Below are 6000 nucleotides of genomic sequence, written 5' to 3'. Positions count from 1 at the left end.
GGCGCCAGTTGGCGGACATCGCGCCGATACCGGAGAATTTCATCCCTGAAGTAGATAAACCAAACAAATTCTTCTGTGCAGTTCAAAGTACTACACAGTTAGAGGCATTGACTTACAAATAAAACATTAAATCAAGGCCCTATTGAGTCTCTTAGATGGACAATAAAAGGTCCTATGGCATTATTCAATGAAAAGCAGGGGCATTCTCCTAGTGTCCTGGTTAGCAGTCCTGCTCCAAACAACTCGATCAAAGTTATCTGGTTATTTCCCACTTTTCTATTTGTGCAAATTGACTGCCCTGTTTCCTGAACTTACAACAGCATCAACACTTCAAAAGTACCTTAATGGCTGTGAACCAAATTGGGACATCCTGACATGCTGAAAGATGCTCTTTCAAAGTTTGCTTGTTCTTTTCCCTTTCTGACCATTTAGGATTGTTTCTTCTAAGATCCATCTTCTCCTTCGCATTTCATATGTTTTGCTTGCCTCATGTTGTGATGGCATGATTAAAACAAGCTGCATTTAAGACAGTGTGCACATTATTAATGGACATTTGAATGAGATTTGAATAATGTATTTGACTGGAAACATAATCAACACCAAATGAGCTTTAGAAGAAATAGTTGGGAGAGCATGTGGCACACTATTTGACTATTTAGCACTATATAAACATGACAACCATAACATCTAGTCCCTAGTTTCCCCTCTCCACTTATCCCGTTTCTCAAGATGCAGAAGTTTTTGTATGTGAGAATACTAATAAATAATTAATTCTGTTCTTTGTTATACATTCAAAAGTGTTCTTACATTTTTAAGCATTTAAACAGGAAACCTTGCTAATGAATGTAACCAAGTGGTTATGTTACAGGACTGGAAAGCCAGAAGCCCCAACTAATACATGGGAGATATTAATTCAAATCCCATGAGGGAGAAAATAAATTAAATGATTTAATACATCTGAAATAAAATGCTAATCTCATTTGGATGGTTGGAAAAACCCATTTGGTCCACTGATGACCTTTAGAGAAGGAAATCTGCCATCCTTACCCAGCCTGGACTACATGTGGCTACAGATTCAGAAACATGTGCTTGCCTCTGACATGGCTGAGCATCCCATTCGGTTTCAAGGCAAATTAGTAATAGCCAATAAATGCTGGCCTTTCCAGCAGCACCCACATCGCAAAACTGAATGTCCAGTCCAGATCCCCAATCCAAATACTTTTCCCTCTCTACTTATATCTAGCTCTCTCAATATCCTGAAGCTTGTAGGGTTTTGCTTTAATCCCAGCAATGAATGGGGCAGACATCTGCAGTCATTTGAAATGCTGGGAACACCAGTGGTGAAGCAAAAAGCACTGAGTGAAACAAAATGACAGATGAATTTTGATCCATATACCTCAGTATGACTGTGTTCAAAATGATGAGGGGTCTGGATACAGGAAGAAACTGTTCCAATTGGCAGAAGGATCCAGAACCAGAGGGCACCGATTAAAGTGACTGGCAAAAGAAGTAACAGTGTCATAAGGAAAAATGTTTTTACGCAGCGTATGGTTAGGACAGGGGCTGGTTTAGCTCACTGGGCTAAATCGCTGGCTTTTAAAGCAGACCAAGGCAGGCCAGCAGCACGATTCAATTCCCGTACCAGCCTCCCCGAACAGGCGCCGGAATGTGGCGACTAGGGGCTTTTCACAGTAACTTCATTGAAGCCTACTCGTGACCATAAGCGATTTTCATTTCATTCATTTCATTTCATCTGGAATGCACTGCCTCAGTAACCTTTCAAAATATCACAAATAAGAACTTGCATTTGTATAGTGCCTTTACCATATTAAAACATCTCAAAGTACAGGAGCATCATCAGACAAATCACACAGTAAAATATTAGGATAAATTATCAAAATCCTAAATCAATATCCTGGTCAAAACAATGGCCGGGAATCTCTGAGCCTCCTTGCCGCAATCGCGCTCGGCGCGGGGGCGGATAATGGGGCGTCAGACCGCGCTCGGGTCCGGCGCCTTCCCGCGATTCTCCGGGGACTGACGCGGCGCCTGTCGGGGACCATTGAAAAAGGCGATTCCCTGCCGGCAACTGGCCGAGTTCCTGCCGGCATGGTTCACTCATGGTTCCACCTGGCGTGAGCTCGGAGTGGCAGCTGTGGACTCAGTCCGCGGCCGCCTTGGTGGGGACAGGGGGATCCGTCACCGGGGATGTCCTCCAGGACGGCCAGGCTCGTGATCGGGAGCCACAGATCGGCGGGCCCGCATGATCTGGGGGGGGTGGGACATAATGTCGGGGCCAGCCCGCTGTGTGGGTCCGCCACGTTGCGCGGACCCGCGGCCGGTAGTGCATCGGCAGCTGGAGGTGGAAGGACTACTCCAGGGCCCTGCTAGCCCCCTTCAAAACGGGCGTGAATCTCTCTGGACTTTCTCCAGGAAAGTCCAGAGTGATTCGCGCCTGTCTTCTCGCGGGCGTGGGGACATAGCCCATTGTCAGAGAATTCTGCACAATAAGTTTTAATGAGCATCTTAAAGGTGGGAGGTGAAATAAAGCAGTGGAGAGTTGAGGGAGGGAATTCCAGAATTTAGGGCTTTAGCAGCTGAGGGCATGGCTGCCAATGGTGCAGCAATTAACATCAGAATTGCTCAATAGGCCAATATTAAAGGAGCACAGATATCCGGGAGCACTGTCAGACTGGAGAAGATTACAAAGGTAGGGAGGGCTTAAGCCATGGACAGATTTGGTGAGAATTTTAAAATTGGAGCATTGCTTAACCAGGAGCTAGTATAGGTCAGCAAGCACAGGGGTGGTGGGAGAATGCGACTTGCTGCAAGTTCGACATTGCCAGCAGAGTTTTGGATGGCCTCAGGTTTACGGAGGGTAGGATATGGATGACCAGGCAGAGAGCATTGGAACTGTCAAGTCTCGAATTAACAAAGGCAGAGAGGGCTTCAGCAGACAAAACTGAGGCAGGGGCAGAGTCAGGTAATGTTATGGAGGTGGAAATAAGTCATGTTAATGATGGTGCAGGTATGGCTTTGTGGTCAGAAACTCATTTTGTGTCAAATGCGAAACCAAGATTGTGAACAATCTGAACAGTTGTCAGAGAGGGGGATGAAGTTAACAAAAATGATCACAATGCATCAACTTTAAACAGGCTAAAATAACTAATTAATTGTATTTACAATTCAATAATTTCCTGCAGCAAGTATATTTGATAAGTACTCTGCAACATTTCATTGACAATGTATATATTTGAGCCAGAGTGGGGGTGTCACTCCAGGGGTGAAGCTAGTGGAAGGGAGGAAGATTCATGTCTCGAAGTAAGGATGATTATTGGTTATAAGAAGCTGTGGATTCAAGCTTGCATATCAGGATTTAAAGACAAAATCTGGAGGGACACTTCATTGAGACACTGAGGCAGCTCCGCACTGCTGGAGTTGCCATATTTTAGATTTGTGTGGACACAGAAGGCCCCATGACACTTTCTAAAAAAGAACAGGGGAGTTCTCCTGACATTTTTCTCTTAACCAATAATATCAAAGCAGTTGAAATGATTGCTCATCTCATATTCTGTTTGTGGAATCTTGTGATGCACAAATTGGCAACTGTGTTTCCCGACAAAAGCATTAAATAAATGTAAGTTATTTGTTTACAAGGCCAAGGATTTGTAATGTTCTTCAAAGAAAGAAGATCACTCTAGATCATTGACCTAGAGCGTCAAATGTCAATTGCTATTCCAGCTGTCCAAGTAATTTTTGAAACAAAGTAGTTCCTTGAATTTACAGAGAGTATATAAGCCAACTTCTCGAGAATTATGGCATCTGAACAATCTCTAGATTGCCCAAGTAGAACTATCAGGCACATAATGTATTGCAGGAGGTTTTGGAATTTATGTTGTATGATATTCGCATATGGATGTCAAATGTAAATGATGAAATTCGTGCTGGTTTATTTCTTTTTTTAAAAATATATTTTATTGAAAATTTTTGGCCAACCATCACAGTACATTGTGTATCCTTTACACAGTAATATAACAGTATAAATAACAATGGCCTGTTTTATAAACAAAAAATAAATAATATCTAACAAAAAACGAAAACTAACTCTGCCTTCTTCTTTTCCATTCCCTCTATCTTTCTGTGAGGTAGTCGACGAACGGTTGCCACCGCCTGGTGAACCCTTGAGCTGATCCCCTTAGGACAAACTTAATCGGTTCCAGCTTTATAAACCCTGCCATGTCATTTATACAGGTCTCCACCCCCGGGGGCTTGGCTTCCTTCCACATCAACAGTATCCTGCGCCGGGCTACTAGGGATGCAAAGGCCAAAACATCAGCCTCTCTCGCCTCCTGCACTCCCGGCTCTTCTGCAACCCCAAATATAGCCAACCCCCAGCTTGGTTCGACCCGGACCCCCACTACTTTCGAAAGCACCTTTGTCACCCCCACCCAAAACCCCTGTAGTGCCGGACATGACCAGAACATGTGGGTATGATTTGCTGGGCTTCTCGAGCATCTCGCACACCTATCTTCCACCCCAAAAAATTTACTGAGCCGTGCTCCAGTCATATGCGCTCTGTGTAACACCTTGAATTGTATCAGGCTTAGCCTGGCACACGAGGACGATGAGTTTACCCTACTTAGGGCATCCGCCCACAGCCCCTCCTCAATCTCCTCCCCCAGCTCTTCTTCCCATTTCCCTTTCAGCTCATCTACCATAATCTCCCCCTCGTCCCTCATTTCCCAATATATATCTGACACCTTACCGTCCCCCACCCATGTCTTTGAGATCACTCTGTCCTGCACCTCTTGCGTCGGGAGCTGCGGGAATTCCCTCACCTGTTGCCTCGCAAAAGCCCTTAGTTGCATATACCGGAATGCATTCCCTTGGGGCAACCCATATTTCTCGGTCAGCGCTCCCAGACTTGCAAACTTCCCATCCACAAACAGATCTTTCAATTGTGTTACTCCTGCTCTTTGCCATATTCCAAATCCCCCATCCATTCTCCCCGGGGCAAACCTCTGATTATTTCTTATCGGGGACCCCACCAAGGCTCCCGTCTTTCCCCTATGCTGTCTCCACTGTCCCCAAATTTTCAAAGTAGCCACCACCACCGGGCTTGTGGTGTATTTCTTCGGTGAGAACGGCAATGGGGCCGTCACCATAGCTTGTAGGCTAGTCCCCCTACAGGACGCCCTCTCCAGTCTCTTCCACGCCGCACCCTCCTCTTCTCCCATCCACTTACTCACCATTGAGATATTGGCGGCCCAGTAGTACTCACTTAGGCTCGGTAGTGCCAGCCCCCCCCTATCCCTACTACGCTGTAAAAATCCCTTCCTCACTCTCGGGGTCTTCCCGGCCAACACAAAACTCATGATACTCTTTTCAATCCTTTTGAAAAAAGCCTTCGTGATCACCACCGGGAGGCACTGAAACACAAAGAGGAATCTCGGGAGGACTACCATTTTAACCGCCTGCACCCTCCCTGCCAATGACAGGGACACCATGTCCCATCTCTTGAAGTCCTCCTCCATTTGTTCCACCAACCGCGTTAAATTTAACCTATGCAATGTACCCCAATTCTTGGCTATCTGGATCCCCAAGTAACGAAAGTCCCTCGTTACCTTCCTCAACGGTAAATCCTCTATTTCTCTGCTCTGCTCCCCTGGATGCACCACTAACAACTCACTTTTCCCCATGTTCAGTTTATATCCCGAAAATTCTCCAAACTCCCGAAGTGTCCGCATTATCTCTGGCATCCCCTCCGCCGGGTCCGCTACATATAACAACAAATCATCCGCATACAGAGATACCCGGTGTTCTTCTCCTCCTCTGAGTACTCCCCATCACTTCCTGGAACCCCTGAATGCTATTGCCAGGGGCTCAATCGCCAGTGCAAACAATAACGGAGACAGAGGGCATCCCTGCCTTGTCCCTCTATGGAGCCGAAAGTATGCAGATCCCCATCCATTCGTGACCACACTCGCCATCGGGGCCCTA

At 45.9% G+C, this 6000-nt stretch overlaps 1 long non-coding RNA gene across 1 annotated transcript in view; it reads right to left on the bottom strand.

The window, feature by feature from the left end:
• Positions 1-426: 426 nt before the first annotated feature.
• The window catches only part of LOC140407827 (uncharacterized), a 44906-nt gene continuing 39332 nt past the window's right edge, over positions 427-6000 (bottom strand). The window contains exon 3 of the long non-coding RNA XR_011939829.1: positions 427-516. This is a non-coding gene — a long non-coding RNA (uncharacterized lncRNA). The remainder of the gene's footprint in view (positions 517-6000) is intronic.

This window comes from Scyliorhinus torazame, chromosome 2, assembly GCF_047496885.1.
Source record: "Scyliorhinus torazame isolate Kashiwa2021f chromosome 2, sScyTor2.1, whole genome shotgun sequence".
In the NCBI taxonomy this organism is placed as follows: domain Eukaryota; kingdom Metazoa; phylum Chordata; class Chondrichthyes; order Carcharhiniformes; family Scyliorhinidae; genus Scyliorhinus; species Scyliorhinus torazame.
Note: the sequence above shows the minus strand (reverse complement) of the source record. Positions and strands in the feature narration are given on the sequence as shown.